This window comes from Filicampus tigris, chromosome 18, assembly GCF_054856515.1.
Source record: "Filicampus tigris isolate MCC_2025a chromosome 18, RoL_Ftig_1.0, whole genome shotgun sequence".
NCBI classification, from domain to species: domain Eukaryota; kingdom Metazoa; phylum Chordata; class Actinopteri; order Syngnathiformes; family Syngnathidae; genus Filicampus; species Filicampus tigris.
The window spans coordinates 13,664,270-13,689,184 of NC_141234.1; the positions used below are offsets into that span (position 1 = coordinate 13,664,270).

General features: G+C 43.9%; 2 pseudogenes; both read right to left on the reverse strand.

The window, feature by feature from the left end:
• Positions 1–7,048: 7,048 nt before the first annotated feature.
• On the reverse strand, positions 7,049–16,277 carry LOC147132634 (uncharacterized; annotated as a pseudogene).
• Positions 16,278–16,542: 265 nt separating this feature from the next.
• Positions 16,543–20,958, reverse strand: LOC147132635 (uncharacterized; annotated as a pseudogene).
• Between the last annotated feature and the right edge of the window lie 3,957 nt (positions 20,959–24,915).

The following is a 24,915-nucleotide window of genomic DNA, read 5'->3' on the forward strand; positions in this document are numbered from 1 at the left end:
TGTTTTTCTTGAGAAAGGCCAAAATTGTTGCGATTTTTGACAAAATAGTAATAGTGCCAAATGTTTTCAATTTCAGGCCATCACCCCAAAGAGATTTCTGGCTATCACGGTAAGGTTTGGAAACTGAAAGCATCTTCGTCTTTAATCTTCAGCGGATTCTCTTTCTTCTTTTCCCACTATTAGCAAGTCTGGAGATTCTCGATCGACTGTATAGTAGGGATGTCCCGATACCATCATATCGCGCACGATCATTATCGCAATGTTGTGGAGAGCTTGGCGACACATTAAGAAGAAGCTCACGATACTGTCTGAAAGCTCATGACATTGTTAAAAAAAGGAGCTCATATGAAGGGGAGAAGAAAAAAAAAAAATCACAATATTCCCTTTTTGTACATAATAACAGCATTCGCAAAGAAATAGGCTTGGCCGCGGCCATGCGCTCCGGTCGGCTCGGCTCCGCAGCGCAAAGTATCCTGGTCCGTGTAGTTCGCAACGCTGTGTTCGGCTGAAGCGGGCCGACGGAGATGTTGAAAAATATTGGCCGGTCTGACTGATTGGTGGCAACTTTGACTTTTTTACTGCACTCCAAAAACACTTGGGCTAAAAATAAGACCGTTTTGGGTCAGAAATGCACCGATCCACTACTTCAGTCCGCATGAAATGTGATGGGTCAAAGTGGGCCAATTCGTGGATTGGTCCGCCTTTGAGCCCAAATGCTGTTATTTTTAACCCGCCTCTTTTTGGGATGTGTGAGCCTTCACACAATATTGCAATACATATCAAACTGTGACATCAATGCTGCGATAAAACCAAACCATGAGCTTTTGGTCGCGATATTGCCCACATTGCGACATCCCCGACTGTGCAGCGTTTACCAGAGCTGGGCATTCCGCCCACGTGACGCACCGGTCCGCCACTTTTTTAGGCGATTCACAAACGACGGTTCGGAAATGTTTGAGGAATAGTCGGAAGCCCCCCTTTTTTTCCCGTCTGTGTCATCGTCTAGTTTCACGTGTTGCGTTGCCGCCGCAGAGGAGCGTCAATCGTGCCGCGTCGAACAATATCAATGGCTCTGGCTGGAGGCGGGCGTAACATTAGCGTAACATTAACGCAGTACGCAATGATGTTTGGCGCCAAAGCATCGTTTGACCTACACATTCAAAATGTGCTATGCATCTGGAATGAAAAAACGTCTCGAGACGTCATTTTCTCGATGAATTTAATCAACTCCATTTTCGATGAGTCGAAAATGAAAAAAAAAAGTTTCCAGACCTCATTTTCTCGATGAATTTAATCAACTCCATTTTCGATGGGTCGAAAATGAAAAAAACCTTTCAAGCCCTCGTTTTCTCGATGAATTTAATCAACTCGATTTTCGATGGGTCGAAAATGCAAAAAAACGCTAAGACGTCATTTTCTCGATGGATTTAATCAACTCGATTTTCGATGAGTCGAAAATGAAAAAACATGCTAAGACGTCATTTTCTCGATGGATTTAATCAACTCGATTTTCGATGAGTCGAAAATGAAAAAAAACGCTAAGACGTCATTTTCTCGATGGATTTAATCAACTCGATTTTCGATGAGTCGAAAATGAAAAAAAACGCTAAGACGTCATTTTCTCGATGGATTTGATCAACTCGATTTTCGATGAGTCGAAAATGAAAAAAACGTTTCCAGACATCATTTTCTCGATGAATTTAATCAACTCGATTTTCGATGGGTCGAAAATGAAAAAAAACGCTAAGATGTCATTTTCTCGATGGATTTAATCAACTCAATTTTCGATGAGTCGAAAATGAAAAAAACGTTTCCTGACATCATTTTCTCGATGAATTTAATCAAGTCCATTTTTTGATTAATCGAATCGATGAATGGGGGGCGAATCCATTTTAAATCAATTTTTTATTAATCGTTACATCCCCAATGGATTGTAATAAAAATGTGAATTGTCTGGTACGACACATAACTCCTGGAATTGTGATGTTGAAAAATGACAGCTTAATGAAGAAGAAAAAACGGGAACTCATTGTTTATGAATCAAGCGACCTCCAGGAAGTTGTCAATATTTTGTACCCGTGTTTATTCTACGTTTTTTTTTGGGGGGGGGGCGTCTTTTTCATGCCTCGCTCCGTGTGCATTTGTGTGGCGGTCACTTGTACATTGTCTCTGTCCTCACTTTGTGTTGCAGAATGTTGCATTTTCTTTTAATCGGCCGGCTCATGTTTCCCTTTGTTTTTCAGAAAAGTGGTCAACCACCAGCTATGTTCAAAATGATTCTCATACAAATGGTAAAGACCTGTCATCATCAGGATGGAAAATTTGATGCTTGTGAATCAACATTCATCTCTTTGAATAAATATGTCTTCATTCTAGGGCTGTCAAAGCGAAAGCGTTAACTATGGAGATTGATTTAAATTCTATAACGCACTAAAAAAAATTAACTCAATTATCTCAGTTATTTACTTTGTGTGGCAGCTAATTTGCTCACTTTGCAGCCAAACGTAGAGGAGAGTCACTGGCCCAAAGATGGACTTTTACGTAGTTTTACTTTAAAAAGTTGCTCGACGGCTCATTGGCGGAATCCCAAATAATTTGCGCACTTTGCAAAGCCAAATTCAAATGCCATATTAGTTGTATGTCTTTGGTGTATCGTTTAACTTTTTTTATTTTACAGGAAAAGAATCGCATTCAGGGATCAAAGAAAGCTATTAGAACAGTCTATGAATCGAAATATCCGCTCATTTATTCCCCACGTTGATTCCAAGATTTTCCTCAAGTAAATATTGTTTCCAAGCTTTGTAAAAAAATGTAGATGAAAAATACATTAATTGCGATCAATTGTGGAAAATTTCGCAATCAATTAGTTGAAGAAAATGTGATCGCTTGACTGCACTCATTTATTCATAATTTGAACACATTCTTTTTTTTTGCGAGTGTAATACACTTATTGAAGTTTAAACAATGCAACAACAAAAAAGACCCCCCCCCGCAAAAATAAAAACAACAACTCACAAACTCAACTCCCTTATCTCTACAGTCACATAAAAGGAAGTAAACAAATCACAAGCACCTACAAAAAGAGCAATAGTTTGTAAAGCTGCCCAAATATTCCCTAGTAAACTTACACCTTTGTTGATGGTTGATCATAGAATGACATAAAAGACCCCCACACCCGATGAAAGTCCCGTTCAGAGCCCCCCGTCACACATCTACCCTTGCCGAGGTTGAAATGAAATAATGCATCTCGAATCCAATGTGATACTGTCGGAGGAGATGCATCCTTCCACTTGAAAAGAATTAAGCGGCGTGCTAACAAGTTTGAGAAGGCGATAACTTTTGGACCACCGGCAGGCAGCCCCAGGCCCGCAGCCATAATCCCAAAAAGCAACCTGAGTGCATTTGGGCTCATTTTAACAATACATAAATACACGTAAATTACAATACAATAAATCAATTACAATAAATAGAAAGAGTGTCACAAATACTACTCCAATCGTGTTGAATCTTGGGGCATAGCCAAAACATACAGTATGTATGAAACCGCTACAAACAATGCTTGTCCCCAGTCAGTAAGTCAGGACCCAATGAAACTAGCGAAGCTTGTGGTATAGCTGTGGTCACGAGTAACAGAAAGTCAGCTAAAGAACTGAGAAGAAACAAGGCCAGATCTACTAACCTAGTTGGGATACCTTGTCAACCTCTGAGCAAGCCAGCGTCTCCCGTTATCACTGCACGATTAGCTCTCTTTAATATTGATTAATGACATCATTATGTCTTCTGATCTTGACTTAATTCTCCTGGGCGAAACATGGCTAACAGAGGGTCGCCAAAACACTATTAGGAATGAGGCAACACCAGTCAATTTTAGTTCCCTGAACAAATGTCGCGGTGGCAAAAAAGGCGGCGGAGTTGCTGCCATTTTTCAATCATCGTCTCAGTGTAAAGAAATTGTATTGGGTGACTTTAATTCCTTTGAGTATCTCCGTTTATTCGTGAAAGGTGATCCAAAGATTATCGCTGGGATCATGTAAAGACCTCCAAGACAAAAAAGGCAAGTTAATGGAGGAATTTGAAGAAATGCTGTCAGTCATCTGTACCGACTATGACTACCTGGTCATAGCTGGTGACCTTAACATTCATGTTGACAACAATTTGGATAAAAAATACCAAAGAACTTTACACTATACTGGATACCTTTGGTCTCTCGCAACATGTAAAAAGGCCAACACATACTCAAGGTCACGTTCTTGATCTCGTTATTATCTCCAAAGGTGTTGACATCTCATCAGCTGGTGTTAAAGATCTGGCTACTTCACATCATTTCTGTGTGTTCTTTGAACTACAAAGAATCCCAAAAGCTCAGTCAACCATCGTGTCTACTAAGGAAAGACATACAAACGAGGACACAAGCGACATGTTTATGAAAATGATGGGGCCTCGACATCGGTGACTGCAAAGACTGTTGATGAACTTCGCGATAAATTTACCTGGAAAATCTCAAATGTCCCGGATGCTGTGGCTCCTCTCAAAACTACCGGTAAGACCATTTCATGGCCACCTAAAACACCTTGGAGGTGGACTGCCAGTGTAATGACTTTGAATTCAAAGTGCAGGAAAGCGGAGCAGAAGTGGAGAAAAACTAAAGCCCAAGTTGACTTTGACCTTGAGAGACAATGTCTTTGTAATGTGACCAAAGAGTTGCTCATAGCTAGACACCAACGCTTTTCTGAAATCATTAGTAAGAACCCAAACGATACGCGCACTCTATTTGCTGTGGTCGACAAATGCCCCAAATCAATTAGCGCCAGAATCCCTCTCAACAGATAAATGCACTGACTTTGCCTGCTGCTTTAGTGGTAAAGTACAATCCATCAGGTCAAACATCATGACAAACCAGACAAATTCCAAAACGATGCGGCACTTAAAATCACCCAGCAATAATTCAATGACCATGACACAATTTGATACAGTGGATCAAAAAACCAGAACCGATTTGGTTCAGCAGCTGAAACCATCAACTAGTGGCCTTGACCAATTACCGTCGGATTTTTTCAAAACTATTGTGAATTCCGTTCTAACTGAATTGCAACGAATAACCAACTGCTCGCTGCAGTCAGGCAAGTTTCCTAAACCCCTGAAAGTAGCTGCCGTCAAGCCCCTTCTAAAAAAGAGATCGCTGGATGACTCCCCGTTAGTAAATTGTACACCCATCTCAAACCTTCCCTTCTTATCAAAGATTGTTGAAAAGGTGGTTTTTAATCAACTCAGCAAATTCTTCAACTCAAACGGACTTTTGGATCAATTCCAATCAGGACTCCGACCTCATCACAGTCCAGAAACAGCTCTTATCAAAGACGTAAATGACACAAGATTGAACACTGACACAGGGAAGGTGTCGGTGCTAGTCTTATTGGATCTCAGTGCAGCATTTGATACAATTGATCATAACATACTGTTGAACAGGTTGGGAACTTGGGTGGGATTAAATGATTAAATGGAACAGTCCTAAAATGGTTTAGGTCTTACTTGGAGGAAAGAAGTTACTTGTTAGTTGTGACCATTGGAAGTTTTGAATCAGATCGGAGGGCCTTGACGTGTGGGGTTTCTCAAGGGCCAGTCCTTGGGCCCCTTGTGTTCAGTCTGTATATGTTACCTTTGGGTCAAATGCTTCAGAACACCAATGTTGCCTATCCCAGTTATGCAGATGACACACAGCCACAGTATATATATATTTATATCAATGTCCCAAAATGACACCAGTTCAGTCAGCGTCAATCAGTGTCACTGTCTAGAGCAAATTAACAACTGGATGAACAAATATTTCCTTCAGCTAAAGCAAAGCAAAACAGAGGTCATTGTTTTCGGCAATAAAGAAAAGAGGATTGCTGTTAGAAAACACCTGGAGTCACTGTCTTTAGAAACCAAAGACCAGAGCTGGGCACTTGACCATTTTTTGCCCGTCCAGCCGCGACACTCCACCCTTGACTTGGGTACCATTCATAAACATTGTCGGCCCCCGCCCCATTCCGCCCTCCGACCCAAAAAACAAAACAAAACAAAACAAAAAAGCATCCATGAATGACCTTTGTAAAGATCGTTAGCTGGCTAATTTACAATTTGAACCCGCTGTGGACACGCTTCAAATGCGCCAGTAGTACTTAGCCAACTGCGTGTGCTTACTTGCGTCGCGAGACTCGGGGTTGGATATGTCGTATTGTATAATTATTTGGGTCCAACAGACAGCCAGAAGTCAAAGTCAAGTTACTTATTTATTTTCCACACTTCCCCTCCTTCCCGGCCTTCAAAATAAAAGCATACCAGCAAACCACTATACACAGCTGGTTGGCTATGGCGTATTTCCGGAACTAGGGAAGACGCCAGAGAAGTGCATGAACTCCACCCTGATGTGGCTGCGTCATCCTTGAGTCAGTGCTGCGTGCCGCTTGAATATACTCCTAAAAAAAATACAAAAATACAATAATAATAATAATAATAATAATAATAACAATCATAATAACTAGAGCTCCACGCAGCTATAAAGGGCCCTCGCAGCCCTGGCAACGTTGGATTACCGGCACGTTGGGATGCTTGTACATCGGAACTGAATGATCGAAATTATCATGTGGATCAAGTTTCGAGCAGCTTTTGTAGTCAAGCTGAGTCCAAACTTTAAAGTAAAGTCCAAATGGTTGACTTCCTCTTAGGTTTTGCAAATGGCACCGAGAGGCTTTTTTGTAGTTCTCTTTCTGTTTTATTTACTATCACATTTTCATAGATGTAGGTGAAGCGTGCAACCGGGGCCACTATTTATGAATTTTCTAGGGGGCGGTAGCGAGCCAACTTTTAAAGATTGCACAATTGAATAATTCATTATTGATTAATTTACCAAGACTTCTATGTGTGCAAAGTTTCATGGGTTTTCGTGCATGTGTACATTCTCAAAAGCAGCTTTGTGTTATTGGAAACTGGGCGTTACCATGGCAACAGCTTTCTGCGAAAAATCTCAAACTTTGTGTTTTAACATCATCTTCCGAGCAAGAGCCGGCTAACCTGCCAGGGGAGAAACATGAAAGAATTAAACATGTACTTCCAAATGTACTTAATTTAGCCAGTAGGCGGCACGACCACTATGATGAAAAGTTAGTTTGTAGATGTCTTCAGGTTTAGACTCTCATGGAATGTGTGAAATTTGGACAAGATATTATCATGTGGATCACATTACAGCTGCTTTTAAAGTCAATGTGATGCCGAATTGTCAAGTAAATTCAAAACGGCGGACTTCCTGTTAGGGTTAGCACGTGGCTACAAGAGCCTTTTTTTGTAGGTCTTGGCCTGTTACATATTCCACGAAATTTTCGTTGTTATTGGTTGAAACGTACAACCGTGGCTGATTTTTTAAATAATTCTAGGGGCCGCTAGCGAGCCATTTTTTCAACAATTGCGACGTAAAACAACAAAAAAAAGATGATTTCACCGGGCCTGATGTGTGTGCAAGGTTTCGGGATATTTCATGCATGTTTAGACCGTCAAAATCAGCGCAGTTTTATTTACGGACAGCCCGTTGCCATGGCGACAGCTTTTAACGAAAAATCACAAATATCGTATTTTAACATCAGGAAGGTCTGCAGAGTCTTCCGAGCAATTCTGAGGTCGACCTGGTTAACTCGCGAGGAGAAAAAGATCAAAGAAAAAAACATGTACTTCCTTTAGCCAGTAGGTGGCGCTACCAATACGATGAAAAACAAGTTCGGAGATGTCTTCAGGATACGACTTTTATCAAATGTCAGTAGTTTTTCAAAGGAAAAATGATCATGTGGGTCAAGTTCCAGCAGCCATTGTAATCAGAGCAAATTCATACTTTAAACTTAACTCAAAATGGCCGACTTCCTGTTTGGTTTAGCATATGGCTCCAAGAGACATTTTTGTAGGCCTTCAACTGTTACATATACCACCGGATTTTCGTCGATCTAGGTGAAAAGTACAACCGGGGCTGAATTTTGGAAAATCCCTGGGGGGGCGCTAGCGAGCCATTTTTTCAAAATTGCACCAAAAAATAAAAAAATATTGATAAATTCGTTTCGTGAGATTTCAAGCTTGTTCAGACCCTCAAAATGAGTGTTGTTTTTTTGGGCGAACTGCGTGTTGCCATGGCAACAGCTTTTCACCAAAAATCACACATTTTGTATTTTAATATCAGGAAGGTCTCAACACTCTTCCGAGCAAAGATGAGGTGGACCCGATGAACCCGCTAGGATAAAAACATCAAAGACAGACACATGTATTACCTTCCGCCACTAGGTGGCGCTACCACTACGATGAGAAATTAGTTGGTAGATGTTTCCGGCCTTGCCTATCATCAAATATGAAACATTTCGAGAAGATTGGATGATCTGAGTCAAGTTAAAACTGTATTTATTGTCAGGTTGTATAATCAGACTTTGCGGCACCGTCAAAGCCACGCCCTTCGACAACTTTTCAGTTCGATTCGTTCAACGGGCTGCCTGCAGCAAATAGAAATGTAAAAAATGACCATTTTAGTCGCCACTAGGTGGCGCTATATGTATAATGGAATATTATCATATAGATGTCTTCAGGGTGCGACTCTTTACGTACAGGTGAAATTTGGGATCTTTTTGGAGCAAGTGCAGGGCATTTATTAAGGTATTTCTTCTGTATGGGGAAGGAAAAAAACTACGCCAAATTTGATGCCCCGCCCCCGTCGTATAGTTTATCGAAAACTCCCCATAATTTTCCCAGTTGTTGCCCCAGGTTATAAGATGATATATCCGAAGTTTGAAGTCAATTGGAATAATCCTCTGGGACGTGGGTGAAAAAGTATGCACCTTGTAAACGTGCAAAAATGGTCCAAAATCGGACATTCAAAAATTCATCGCTCACTTCCTGTACACTTTAGACAATGGCTGCGATGACCTTTTTTGTACGTCTCGGGGTGCTGCACGCGCCTGCCAATTTTCGTAGGCCTAGGTCAAACGGGCTGGAATTCTATTTTGTCGCTGACCAGTCCAGCCGAGGCCCACAGCCTGCCCCTGCAGACTGTGACGAACGGCTGCTTGCTCGCTCGTGACCGTATCTGGTGGCTGCCGGGCTGAGAATGCGCATTCGCCTGGTGAAGCACGTTCCCTCCGCTGGTGTGGACGGCAACTCCTCAAGTCGCTCGCGAAACGTAGAGGTCCTTGCCAGCTAGCAACCTCGCTGCCCGTTGCTTATCTTTTGTCAAAAGAGCATCAAACAGCTGCAGCTCATTCAGAACGCTGCAGCTCATTCAGAACGCTGCAGCTCGGGTTCTTACCAGAACAAAGAGATCGGAGCATATTACTCCAGTCCTAAAGGCTTTACACTGGCTCCCAATCACGTGTAGAATAGATTTTGAAATGTTGCTACTGGTATATCAGTCACTGAATGGTTTGGGTCCTGAATACATGAATGAAATGCTGATTGAATATAAACCCTGTAGGGCTCTGAGATCTGCAGACTTGGGTCAATTAGTGGAGTGAAGTGAAGTCAGCCCCGAGCGTAAATGCTTTTAAATCCAGGTTAAAAACTTTGCTTTTTCCTCATACCTTTGATTAAGGTCCTCCAGACAATTTCAAATCTCTTCTTTTTTTTTTAAATTCTTTTATATACAATATAGAAACCCACTTTTATTTCTCTGCTTTTAAATGTTTTTAAAGTTTTCTGCTAATGTGCTTAAATGTTGTAGTTTTGTTGGTTGCTTTTGTTTTCTCGACTTTGCTTTTGAAATGTTGTTAACTGTTGTGTTTGTCAATGCTTGTCGGTGTTGTCTTTGCTTGTGTGAGGCACATTGAGTTGCCTTGTGTATGAAATGTGCTCTATGAGCCATTCTACCGATTTGGTTGAAATTGCTGTCCCACAATGAAAATAAGATGTACATAAAAAAAAACATGAAGTGTTCAGACCTTGCATATTTAGTCATATCTTGTTATGATCTATTTTACCACAAGGCATTAATTGAGATTAAACTATTAAACTGAATGTATAAATAGTCCTCTTTTCTATGTCACTTCCTATTGGGAGCTGGCTGTCCCAATCTCTAACTAATTCATGAAAAGAAAATGTAGAATATTTTTGCCAATTTACCAAATACTTTACTTTAATAGAACATTTTGGTTGCTTTTAAATGTATGGTGAATGATCCACATTGATTTTGTAGATTTTCTTCCAAATTAGAAGTTTTTATGTAAAAAAACCTGTCCCAACTTTTCATGTCACTACCGAGACGCAAAGAGTATTTGTCTGTAGGCAGGGCTTGGTTTTAGCCACATGCCCAGAAATTTCACCAGTAAGAGACATTACCTTCATGTTCATCACTGGGCACATGGCGAGTAATTAGTTGGCAGCATTATTAAGTTATGCGCCCTCCAAAGTCTGAAAATCATCATGTGGTTTTAAGGACCGTCACTACCGAACACCTCATTTCGGCAATAAAATGAGCACTTTTGATTTTAATGCTAAATGTACTGTTTGCTATCTCTGTACACATGCTCAAAACTGTCTGTGGTAGGCACGTTGTGCCGAGCATTGTTGAGTATCGTTAACAACGATCATAAAACGTCACTACCTAAACGGTCACTACATGACAATATGATGTTTCTTTTTGAATAAAGTAAGTTTCAAATAGTATAATACATTGATACATATGTCATACATAGATCTTTCTGACTTTAACAATATTCCATTCCATATTTTATCTTGATTTGAAGGGAAAAATAAAACTGAAACAGTCACTACCGAAACATACAGAAAGGTCTTGGGTTTTGACATAATGGTTTCTTTAATGACAATATGATGTTTATTTTTAAATAAAGTCAGTTTTACATAACATAATGCTTAGATACATCTGTCATGCATGGATCTTTCTGATTTTAACAATATTCTATTTCATATTTTATCTTAATTTGAAGGGGAAAATCAAACCGAGACAGTCACTACCGAAACATAGAGATAGGTTTCGGTGGTGATAATATGATTTTTATTTTTGAATAGAGTAATAGGGATGGGACGAGACAAAAATCCCACGAGACGAGATGTCTCACGACATTGAGTCCGCGATACCGAGACGAGATTTTTGCTAACTTTTGAATATTAAAAAAATACCTAATGTAATTTTTTCAGCTTTCAAAATGTTTTGTTATCGATCAGACTGCAGGAAAATTAATCATCTAGCTCTAAAGTGCAAATGCAAACAGGAGTCGCTTTTGTTACATGCTCTCAAATATTGCTGCAATAACAGCTAAAGCTGAGATCTTTCCTCTTATTGAATACTTTGACAAAATCCAACTATCCTCGTGGGGCAGTAACTCAATTGTATATAGTGTTTTATGTTCATTTATTGTCTTTATTTATTTATATTTTATGTATTTATTCATATTTATTGATACATGTCACTCCCGAAAAAACGGATGTTTTAGCAAAAATGAAAAGTATTGGATTATCAACCAACAATTTTTGGTAATGATTGTTTAAGGGTATGTTTGTTTTAATTCATGATGACTTTTGAAGTCAAGGCAGCACCCTTGACAGTTACTTGGATGGAGCCAGCACCGCCAATCAAAGAATTGAATATTGGCGGCGGTTTCTTTGCAGCCAGTGCGTGGAGTTCGGGTTATCACTCTTCAAAGACCTCAGAGACAATGGCTTCTTTGATGGTGGCTTTCTGGACAAAAGCCTCCTCCAATTTTGTTGCATGGGATTTATTCACGTGAGCTACCTAATACATTCTGCTGTAGATTTATTAAATGTGTGTTTGTGTACGTGAGAGTGCGTTCATGGCAAGGTGGACAGGGATATGAAAGAAGTAATAGAGAACAAATAGGGCAAAGGAGACAGTGAGGGGAGGGCACAAGGTGAAGATAAAATGAGCCAGGTACACAGAGATGAAGGAAAGGTGGGGGAGAGGAAAAGATGAGCGTAAGATGAGGGGAGGGAACATGAGAGGAGAGAAGTGAGACAAATAAGACAAAGGAGGGAATAGAGAGAGAAAAGCGGCTTTATGCTCTAATTTCTTGCTCATTAAAGTTGATATAACTGTGCAGCTCTACCTAAATCTATTTCTGTATTATTTTCAACAGGACGAGTTGGATGACACTGCCCAAATTTGGAAAGGCCATCTCAACAGGCCCTCAAAGAACATAAAAGTCCCCAGTGGTCGGCCCAACATGATGTATACTTTACCTGAACTTGATGTGACAAGGGACTTCCTCTCCGCAGTTGACAATGGACAAGCTCAACTGTGCAAAAACCAGTGTGTCTTTCGTTTGACCATGCCTTGCGATCCGGATGTATTTGCACTGCGTGCTTTCTGTTGTAGTATCGTCATTTTGCCAATGGGTGGTGCTGTTGCTCCATGCTGACTGTGTATGTCGAGGAAGCCTTTGACTTACTTCCGTGTTTTGCCGCTGCTGTATGTTGCCAGTCGCTTCGCAATTCGATAATAAAAAGCAAGCACGCTCTATCTCCAATACTTTCTTAATGGCACAGTCCGATCTGACCCTACCAAAAGCTCCGTATCAGGCTGTGAACTTGTAGTTGCACCTCAGAGAGGCCATCGCCGCAACGCTGTAAGTCGGAAGCATTGTTCTCAGGGACCAGAAAGACGAACTGTTGGTGAAAGTATTTTTCCTTCCTATTGTAACAGGCGTGTGTGTGTGTGAAGGGTTCCCTCAAGGGCACTCAATGGACTGTTTTTCACCATTTATTTTCCTCAGCACTCTGTAGAAGAAAATATAGACACACTGTCAAATCTGCCAGCTTGCAAGCACGCAGTGCTCCGTTCCTCTCAGCAATTGTCATCGAATTGTGAGGGAAGAAGGAAGTCGCTAAGGAAGCCCAACGGGCGTGACGGAAGCAGAGTGCGCCCATTACGCAGGAAATGACTGAATATTAATACATACAAATGACTCATTGAGATTAAATTCACAAATATGCAAAAATAACCATGAAATGATCATTTAAATTCAAAAACACAATCAGGAAGAAAAATAATATATAATAAAGCAACACTGTGTCACAAGATAAGACAAGATAAGAATGCCTTTATTGATCCCACAGTGGGGAAATTTTCATTGTTACAGCAGCAAAGATATAGGTCACACAGGGGCGGCGGCATAATGTGGCCATTAATGTATAACATTGACGGCAAACATTTAGGATATGTAAATATACGCAGTAACATGTGTATATACACATGTATATACACACCAACCTACATCTACATAAAAAATATGAGGAACACTCATTTCGGCCTGTACATAGTACAGAGGAAAAACTACTCTAAGTAAGTGACAGTGCTGCAGTGCTGTAGTGAAATGTAAGTGACAGCATTGGATAAAACTAAAACTAGACTAACAGTAGTGGGGAATGTTGAGTATTGCACGGTATTACAGTATTGGGGAATATTGGGTATTGCACGATACGAGCTCAGGTGCAGGACTGCACAGTTGCACTAATGTCCGCCAGTTTGTAGAGACTACACAATGTTCTTGTTAAAGAGTCTGACAGCAGCTGGCAAGAAGGAACGGCGGAATCTCTCCTTGGCACAGCGAGGGTGTAACAGTCTGTCACTGAAGGTGCTGTGGAGTGCTGTTAGGGTGCCCTGGAGGGGGTGGTCCGGGTTGCCCAGCATTGATGACAGCTTGGCCAACATCCTCCTGTCCCCCACCGAGTCCACAGAGTCCAGGGAGCAGCCCAGGACAGAGCCGACCCTCCTGAGCAGTTTGTCCAGCCGCTTCTTGTCCCGGGCCGAGACGCCGCCTGCCCAGGTGACCGCTCCCTGGAAGATGACCGATGCAACTACCGAGTCATAAAAGTTCCTGAGGAGTGTCCCCTGAACCCCAAAAGACCTCAGTCTCCTGAGTAGGAAGAGTCTGCTCTGACTCTTCCTATAGAGGGCGTCTGTGTTGTCGCACCAGTCCAGTTTATTGTTCAGATGAACGCCCAGGTACTTGTAAATTGAGACTCTCTCAACATCTGTTCCCCGGATATTCACTGGTGCAGGTGAAGAGTACTGGCGCCTACCGAAATCCACCACCATTTCTTTGGATTTCCCCGCATTGATCAGGAGGCGGTTCTGCTGGCACCAGTCCACAAAACCCTGAGTAAGTTCTCTGTACTCCCGATCATCTCCGCCTGTGATGAGGCCGACGATCGCAGAGTCGTCAGAGAACTTCTGCAGGTGACTGGTAGGGGTGTTGTAGTTGAAGTCCGAGGTGTAGAGGATGAACAGGAAGGGAACCAAGACAGTTCCCTGTGGGGCCCCCGTGCTACAGAGGAGCACGTCAGACACACAGTCCTGTGTCCTCACATACTGTGGCCGGTTTGTGAGGTAGTCCTGGATCCATGTGGTGAGGTGGTGGGCCACCCCCGCCCGCTCCAGCTTGTCTCCCAGTAGGGTAGGCTGGATGGTGTTGAAAGCACTGGAGAAATCAAAGAACATGATCCTCACAGTGCTCCCCGCCTTCTCCAGGTGGGAGAGTGAAGTGTGGAGGAGGTAGATGATGGCATCATCCACACTGATGCCAGGCTGATATGCGAACTGGAGTGGGTCCATTGAGGAGCTCACCAGGGGGCGCAGGTGGACAAGGACCAGTCTCTCCAGGGTCTTCATCAGGTGAGACGTCAGCGCCACTGGTCTGAAGCTGTTGAGCTCCTTCGGGGTGGGGGGTCTTTGGCACCGGGACCAGGCAGGATGTTTTCCATAGCTGGGGGACCCTGCCCAGCTTCAGGCTCAGGTTGAACATGTGCTGGACAATTCCACACAGCTGGTCTGCGCAGGATTTGAGGAGCTGGGGGCTGATGCCATCTGGACCCGCTGCCTTCCTCGCCTTCATCTTCTTCAGCTGGTTCCTCACCTGAGATGTTGTGAAGGCCCAGGCTGGGCAGGAGGGAGTGGTGGCTGTCTGGTGTAGCTGGGAGCTGGAGACTGTGGAGAAAAGGGGGGAGGGGGTGACACGCCCAGCAGGAGGAGTAGGTGGAGGCTGCAGCAGGAGAGACTGAGTGGAGGCAGGCATCTGATCGAACCTATTGAAAAAGAGGTTCAGCTCATTTGCCCACTGCAGGTCCCCCCCAGTCCGGGTCTTGGGTTGTCCGTGGCCAGAGATGGTCTTCAGGCCCCTCCAGACTCCCCTGGCGTTATTCTGCAGCAGCTGCTCCTCCATCCTCTTCCTGTAGGACCTTTTCCCCTCTCTGATCCTATATGTCATATGTCAGTTTTTGTTGATGGTGGCGGCACCATGTGGACAAAAGCTGTAGTGTTTTGACAAAACTCAACCACATTACCCATGCGTGCCAGCGCGTTGTGTCGAGATATCCTGAGCTCTCGCTGGCCTGCAAGTTGGACGGAATTACATTTCTATTTAAAGTGGCTGTGTGCAATGAGGTAATGAATCCAATTTTGTTCAAACAATACTTTGATTTCTTTGTTTGTATTGGGGCTTCTGCCGTGAGACACCAGTAATAGCGCGTAGACGTTCGATTTATGTCCTTATAGCGAAAGGAGGAAGTGAGTATGCCGCAAAGCAATTCAGGACATTTGTATTTTTTGTGTGTGTGTGTGTGTGTGTGTGCCAGGGTTGATCCCATCCTCCTCAAAGTTGATCAGTGCCAGTAAAAACGATACAAACATCAATTTACCTGACAAAAAGGCCAAGTTTAGGAGGAGGAAGTGGGAACCCATCCTTGTAAATACGTCTAGCAAGTCCTCTTCATCACTTTCCTCCATTGTGCCCTGGAGGCCTTTCTCAACTGCTGATCTCTCAATGGGAGGAAGGTAGTTCAAGAATGATGATATCAGAATGTCTACATCAACTGAGTCGACGTCATGGATGCAGGCTAACATGACAACCTGTGACAGCCTCACTGGCATAACACCACGGTCTCATAATCCTTTCACCCAGATCCGCCCAACCGCTTGCCAGTCAGCCTCACAGAAATCTGGTCTCAGCCTTGGAACCGGCTCTGTTTCCCCTTGACACTGTTGAAGAAATTGTTCCCAGAACGCAGTGTAACCCTCCCTTGACACACCCGCATCATCAATAGCTTTGTCATTGACCAACTTAAATCTCTAAATTGAATTCCATTACGCCGCTGTCCATAAACACAAACAAAAGATCATCAACAACTTTTATCCTACGACTCGATGCACGCCGTGTGCTCCTTGGATCTCCTAGGTTGTCAGGTGAGGTTGGAGGGGACAGCTGACTGCTTGAAATTGAGAGCAAGTCTTGCTGGAAACCAATTGTTCCACCGTCATGTAAGAATAAAACAAAAATTGTCTTTAGTCAACGTAGCTGAGGTGAAATGTGAAATGAAATTTGAGCACATTTGTGTGCCGATCAAAATAATACCTATAAGCGCCTGGCCCCCACCTCCCAAGAACCAACAAACTACGGTAAATAGTCAAATGCAAATTGCAGTTTAAGATTAACAATCAAGTGAGTTGCTTTCGATTATTGAATAATAAGTATTTCTGAAATGATGTTTTGAGTTGTGTTGAAACGGAATTGACCGTTTAAGCAATTCTCAGGAGGTTTGTTTTAGATATGTGAATGAATGAATGAATGAATGAATAATGCTGATTCTCCAACACCCCCGATCCCCGAGCCATTTGGAACGGCTCTGGTCATGTCAATAATTTCAAAGCAAGCATCAGGGAAATCTTTGGCGATGAATCCAAACTGCATCCTGTTCACTTAAGTCGGTGTCCTGCCCCTGGCCAATGTCTGTTTCATTATTTGCTGTTGGGGTTGAGGGAGACGGTTGAGACTTTCCTGCCCCTTCTGCTGTCCCAGTCTCAGAAATTCCTCTCTGTTTTTTGAACCTTGTTTGCAAATGCACAATCTGCAACGAATGCAATGAACACACTCATTAAATGGTGTGCAAACAATAGAGAGTAGGATGTCGTGAATTTCCCCTGTGTCTTTGTGATGCATTTTTTTAGCAAACATGTTCATTGTTGGCACAATATTTTTGTTTTTTGAACGAGCAAAATGACTTCACTCGTGTTTGACTTCAATCCAACATAAATATTGTACCCGCTGTCACAAACCTGTTCGCCTCTGTCACTGTCAGACGAGTGTCCATGATCCGGTACATTTCTATGGATATCATCCGCATCAAGGGGAGGTCCATCTTCAATCAACTGTGAAAGTTCTCTCACCGTGTTCTCTCACTGCATTCATCCACTTGACATGTTGAAGGATCTTCTTTTGTGCAAATGTAAGCAGCTTCAGTTTTTTGTTGTTGTTTTTTTTTCATAGAGTCTGCCAATCGTTTCATTGAAAGCAATCTGATTTCTTTTAAAATCACAGATGTCACCAACTGGTCCTTTGGTTGAGCTTCCATCTGGGACAAATAGCTCTTTTCCCAACCCCAACATCTGAGCAACAGTTGCTGTTTGCTCCATAACGGCATGCCTTGTTCCTCCACCATTGCTTGTCCTCACTTGATGGTATTCATTGCCATTAGAATGCTGCCATCCTATTTCAATCTTCCCGCGGGTCTTTTCTGCTGAAACTTTTTTATGTCTTGCCATTCGGTCATCATGGTTTTGGAGCGCACCTGGAGTTCCACCCAGTACACCTTTTTTCCTTGATCTTATTTTGGCTCTCAATCTTTGGATGAGAGCGTCATTATCGCCACTGGACATTTTCTGTTGACAAAAGGATGGGACTAAAAAGTCATGTCAGGTTGTTGCATTCTAAGAAGAAACTTGCAATAATTCTTTATACACCTGTATCAGAATGCTATGCCCAGTAGCTGTTTGTAATATTCATGTTATCGTTGTTAAACATCGACATAGAACATAGAAAGTATTGTATAGGGGTAGTCATCATAGTTTATTTTGATTGAAGTATTTTTGTGTGCTGGGGAACCCTTCGAAGACGAGCAGGTTTGAATTTGTTATGTTTATCACTTACATAACCTTTCTAAAAATGGCAAAGCACCAATTCGTAATTTGCAGTACTCTCCTGACTGAACGGGTGCCACAATACAATTTTTAATGTCACTCCGCAAAGGCAACACACTGGGTGGTATCCTACAATAACAAAAAGTAGTCCCCCTGGATTGTATGATTGCCGAGAGCAAATCCATAACAATTCCTCCCTTCCAGTTGGAGTGGCAGCCTTTGTACTGGCTTCTCCATTTGATGCATCCAAGAGCTGGTCAACGTGCCTTCGGAGTACGACATCAGGCTCTACACTCACAGTGTACGAGAGCGCTCCTGTTTGTGATAGAATCGCAGCAGACTGCCACTTGTCGCTGTGATTCCGGTCATCTCTGGCAAGGACCAACTTCAATTTCCTTCTCAATTTTCGCTGCAACTGAGTTGGTGAATAATGTTTTTCTTGGACATGTTTGCGGATGTCCGGCTTCATTAAATCCAGGCGTGACCTTAGATTTCTTGCCATGAACAACTTTGCAGGTGAGTGACCAGTTGTGGCGTGCGCTGCGCCGTGTTTCTGTAGGCCGTCAGAAAGTTTGCAATTTTCTGTCGCAGAGGCACTTCTTGCTTGATTTCACGGACTGCTTGAAGGTTTGAACAAAACGCTCAGCCAGTCCATTCGGAGCTGGGCGGTGAGGAGCAGAAGTGATGTGCCTTACGCCATTGCCCTTAAGGAAAGTCTGGAAGTCATGTCATGTCATCTTCCAAACCGCTTCTCCTATACAGGGTCGCGGGGAGTTGCTGGAGCCTATCCCAGCCGTCAACGGGCGAAGGCAGACTACACCCCGAACTGGTCGCCAGCCAGTCGCAGGGCACACATAGACACTGTCACTGAGCGGGAATCGATCCCACGCTGCCCGCACACAACTCAGGCGTGTGTACCACTACACTATCAGTGGACAGTCTGGAAGTCCTCACTGGTAAATTGGGCACCATTGTCACTTACTGGTTGCCGAGGGAAACCTGTCCGGGCGAAAAGCATTTGCAGCAGGTTAGTAGACTTTGCGGAAGTAGCTTTCTTTACAGCAAAGACTTCAGGCCACTTTGAGTGGGCGTCAACAACAATGAGAAACATTTGGTCCATGAAGGCTCCCGCATAATCCACGTGTATGCGCTGCCAGGGAGCCACTGGCCATTCCCATGTGTGAACGGGTGCAAGTTGGGGTAGACGTTGGGTTCCATGACAACCTGTGCACGACTTGACGAGATCTTCAGTTTGTTTATCAAGGCCAGGCCACCATAAATAGCCCGTGGTTTACATACTTCTTCTGCATACTTCTTGCAAGACTTTTCATTTTGACTACACCCATATGTCCATCGTGCAAAGAAGCAAGCACGATAACACGCGATCCCTACAGGATACAGCCTTGACACGCAGTAAGTGGATTGTTCCTGGAAAAATATTGGGACAGTTCTTCATCACAATGTGCCGGCCATCCATTTACGGTGAAGTCATAAACACGGGCCAGCAAGGGGTCATTTCTTGTTGCCCTGCTTAGTTGTGCGCTTGTGACGGGAAGAGGTTCCATTTGTACCACGCGAATGCTCAAAGCAGGGTCTGCGGCCTTCTCGGACAGTGGTTGTGGAAGGCGGGACAATCCCTCTGCATTTCCATGTGACTTGCTTCCGTTATATTCGATGGTGGCGCATGTGAGCTCCGAGGAATAAAGCCCAACGTTGCACACGCGCTGCAGCCATAGCAGGAACGCCTTTGCACGGACACAAGAGGGAAAGTAATGGTTGGTGACCCGTGATCAAAGTGATGTATCGGTTGAACTTTTTCACAGCCCTCATTAGGCGCGACGCTTGTCTGTCTATTTGAGCATAGTTGCGTTCGGCAATAGGACGCTCTGAGCCATCATTCGTTTGGTGAGATACGACGGCGCCAATTCCATAATGGCGATGCGTCACACGCTCATCTCAGTGGCAAGTTTGGATCATAGTGTGCCAATACTTCATCTGAAATCATTTATGTTTTTCATTGTTCCTACGCCTTCGCTGAACATGTTAAGATGTTTGTCGAGCATGTGTGCCAATTGTGCATCTGCATGCTGCTTGGAGGCAATCTTCATACAACGGATCTCACGCCGGTTCCGTTTGATTTGTCTTAGCCATCGTCGTCCAAATAGGGGAACACCTCCGTATTTTAGTACAAATAGCTCAAGGTTACAGATGTGTTTTTCATATTTGACTTTTACCTTGAGTTTTCCCAATGGTGAGACTTTGTGACCAGTCTATGTCTTCAGTTTCACTCCAGTACGTGACATCTTCATTTCTGTGGAAATGTTTCTTGTAGTCTTTCAAGGATATGACGTAGCTGTGTCCAATTCCATTCGTAATGGCACGCCATTGACTCTAGGTGGCAGCCACATCACATCCGCGTCCTCTCCTGTAGCATGTAAATCTATAGGCTAGACAATTCCTCTTCATTTGAACTGGAGTCCATTTGTCCACATTACATACTCTTTGTCCGCTTTTGGCACTTGCATGACTGGGTTTTGATTGACACATTTTCTGTATGTTTCCCCTTTTATTACATTTACGGCAGTCTTTTTCCTTAAACCAAGACTCATCAGGGTCATGTGACTTCTTGCCGCGTCCAAAACAGGGCTTCAATTTGGCATCGCGCTGTTTGGTGTGCATCTCAAACACAGAGCATGTTGCTGAATTTTGACCTTGTAAGTCTGTTGCATCCTTTGCTGCTATCTCCGCTGATATGGCGATTTCCAGTGCTCGATTCAAGGTAAGCTTGTCCTCCGTTAGAAGGCGTTCCTGTGTGTGCCCGTTGTCCAGTTCACAGACGAAACGGTCACGGAGCGCGTCAGATCGTCCCTCTCCAAACTGAAAGTGCTCCGCGAGTCTCCGAAGCTCGGCAATGTGCTGCGACACGGACTCTCGTCCCTCGACTGGTTCCTCTTATGAAACCTCAAGCGCTCGGCAATCACTAACGGTGCCGTCTTGGTGAAGTTCAACATTGTTCGGGGAATACTGATGTCTTCGGTTGCAATGCTGTGCCTGTACGACTGTGAGGCGCTGGAACACCGACTATGGGGCTTGGGCACGCGTCGACCATCACACACTTCTTTTTGCTCCTTATCAAGAGAGAGAGCGAGTCTGTTGGAGCGGCTGCATTTTGTGCTCTCTGTGTTGTTTGCAATAAATACGCCAAGTTTGGCCGAAGACGTTCATTGCATCCGTCGCGAATCCTCCCAATGGAACGTTCAGCCGCAACAAACTTAACAGGTTACGGGCCCAGGAGCCATTTGGAAGAAAAGTTTGTCAGTTTCCATCGTGTAGAGAATTCGCGGGCGGCGTGCTAAGGAAAAGCTACTTAGCAAGAAGAGCTAAATAGCATGACGGATCCGTCACGTTTGCAGACTTCCAAACTAAGCTAAGAGGTTTTGAGGAGACAGAGAAGATAACTGCGGCGGAGTCAAGTGATAGAGTAATGAAGACCTAAGGAAGAGCCGGATGTCGTCCCGCCAAAATCAGCGCACGTGTTCGAAACAAAGAAGACACAGAGACGGAGTGCTTCAAGTGTGGCGTCAAAGGACACCGGGCAAAAGTGTGCCGACAAAAGACATGGTGCAGTCGTTGCAAAAATGACACACACAAAGACTCCGCGTGCAGGCGTAAAGATAAAGACAAACAGGACGGTGTGGGTAAAATCTCAGAAGAAGTTGAGAAATGGACAGACTGGTACCCAGAAGCAGACGGCGCACAGCATCCAGGAGGAAGGCCCGATGGTGGACACAGGAGCTACATCTCATATCATCACCGACGTGACCAAGTTCAAGGATTTTGACAGCACGTTCCGACCAGAAAAGCACAGCGTCGAGTTGGCAGATGGCAGCAGGTGTGGCGTAGTCGCTCAGAAAAGAGGTAATGCTGAGTTTTACCTGATTGACGGCAGAGGACAGCGACACAAGGTGACACTCAGAGATGCACTCTTCATACCAACATACCCACACGACATCTTTTCGGTGAAGGCGGCGACTACCAGTGGGGGCGGTGGTCCTTTTCAAAGGAAAGGACTGATAGCCACAGACGGTACGAAATTCCACATTCATGTATATAGCGAGTTGTTCTATTTGCATACTGAGGGTGAGTCTACGGACAAGTGTAATGCATGCCATGACATTCAGACGTGGCATCAGATATTAGGCCACTGTAATTATGATGATGTTCTCAAGCTGCAGAATGCGGTAGAAGGTATGCAGATCAAAGGCCAAACAACTAGGCCAGAACAAGACTGTGAAGTGTGTATTGGGGGGAAATTTGCCCAAACTAGGAATAGAGACCCTGATACTAGAGCAGAGCCTCCATTACAACTGGTACACACAGACCTTGCAGGTCCAATATCTCCAAATTCACTAGAAGGGTACAAATATGTACAGTCATTCACTGACTGACTGATTACTCAGGTGCTGTATTTGTCTATTTCCTGAAACAGAAGAGCGGCACTGTACAAGCTCCAGAAACGTTTCTTGCAGATATATCCCCATGTGGGAAAGTGGCGTGCATTAGATCCGACAACGGGACTGAATATATGTGCAAGGAGTTCCAAGCACTCTTGAGGAAAAACAGGTTAAGACGTGAAACGTCAGCCACCCTATTCCCCACACCAGAATGGAACTGCTGAAAGAGGTTGGCGTACACTTTTCGAAATGGGCAGATGCATGAGAGTCGAAAGTGGGCTACCAAAATACCTATGGCACTACGTTGTGCAAATTGCAGCAATGGTACGCAACCGATGTTTTAACAGACGTACAGGACAGACTCCTTACCAGCTGTTAACAGACAAGAAGCCAAATGTGTCCAGAATGCAAAAATGCGGTTCTGTGTGTTACACATACAAAGAAGACAAGGGAAAATCAAAACACGGCAAGGTAATGATAATAATCATATGGGTCGATGACTTGATCATTGCAGCCAGCAATGAAGATGTTTTGAAAGAGGTGAAAGAGATGCTGGCAGAAAGGTTCCAAATGAAAGATTTAGGACAACTCAAACATTTTCTGGGTATTGATTTCAATCAATATGATGGATGTGTAAAAATGTCACAAGAAAGATACAGCAACAAGACACTACAGCGTTTTGATATGCCCATCCATCCATCCATTATCTGTACCGCTTCTCCTCACAAGGGTTGCGGGGCGTGCTGGAGCCTATCCCAGCTGTCTTTGGGCAGTAGGCGGGGGACACCCTGAACTGGTTGCCAGCCAATCGCAGGGCACACAGAGACAAACAGCCGCACTCACAATCACACCTAGGGACAATTTAGAGTATCCAATCAACTTACCATGCATGTTTTTTGGAATGTGGGAGGAAACCGGAGTGCCCGGAGAAAACCCACGCAGGCAGGGGGAGAACATGCAAACTCCACACAGGGAGGCCGGAGCCGGGATCGAACCCACGACCTCTGAACTGTGAGGCGGACGTGCTAACCAGTCGACCACCGTGCCGCCGTTTTGATATGCTTGATTGTAAAATCACAGAGACACCATGTGAGCAAAAGATACAATGATGATGAGAATGCTACAAAAACGAATGATGTCAGAATGTACAGGGAGGCTGTGGGAAGCCTTATTTACCTGACTACGTGTACCGGGCCAGACTTAAGCTATGTGGTGAGTAGGTTATCTCAGTGTTTTGCTGAACCTACATTGGAACAGCGGGTTACCGCGAAACATGTGCTAAGATACCTCAAAGGCACCTCTGACAAACGACGAAGCTTCAAAAGGAACAACAGTGAGAAACTAGGTTGACATCATGCCTATAGTGACGCAGACTGGGCAGCTGATACCAGCGACAGGCGCGGTACTACAGGTTACTGTCTGTTTCATAGTTCTCCAGTTTCATGGAAAACAAAGAAACAACCCACGGTGGCAGCATACAGAATACATGGCACTAGCTTCAACCATACAAGAATGCCTATACTTAGACCAATTTCCAAGTGCAATTGACAATTACCAGTACATACCAACAATTGTGTCTGATGACAATCAGGGGACAATCGCTCTTGCCAAGAATCCTGTCAACAGACAGAGATGGAAACACGTGGACATAAAACACCATTTTATTAGGTCTACTGTGAATGAGGGGAGAGTAACTCTGATGTGTTGTCCAACTGATAACATGGTTGCTGATATCGTGACAAAACCGCCAACAAAGTCGAAACTGAAGAAGTTTGAAAGTGTTATTTTTGGAGTTTACAATGTGTAAGACATAGGTCCACATTGTTACTGTATTTTGGTTTGTTCAAATGTCAACAACGTGAGCACAAGTGGGGGTGTTAAGGGAATACTGATGTCCTCAGTTGTAATGTTGTGCTTGTGCCACTGTGAGGCGCTGGAACACTGACTATCGGCCTCGGGCATGCGTCGTCACACACTTCTTTTTGCTCCCTATTAAGAGAGCGAGCGAGTCTGTTGGAGCGGGTGCATTTTGTGCTCTCTGTGTTGTTCGCAATAAATACGCCAAGTTTGGCTGAAGAAGCAGCTCATTGCATCCGTCGTGAAGTCTTCCAAATGCAACGTTAAGCTGCAACAAACTCGACATACTGCTTGCCTCGTCAGGGTGATGTGATGGTGTAAGTCACATGTGTCAAAGTCAAGGCCCGTGGGCCACATCCGGCCCGCGAGAAGGTTTTGTACAGCCCCTGCGATGATATTGCTTTATTATTAGATCCGGCACGCAGCCTGCAGCAAGCCGGTGTGGGGAGCAGAGGTGCTCGGGTCCTACGCGCCGGCCGATGACGTCAGGCTTTAGAATATATTGTAGCGTCTTCCAAGAACACAGACATAGTTTAATTATCATGTTTTTATTAGTACAGTGGGCTACTGTGGGTCGCAGCCGACGCCAATACAGTACGGCAGTCGTTCGGTCAAAAATGAGCTTCGTCTCTCTTTCGTCCTCAGCTCGCATGCCCT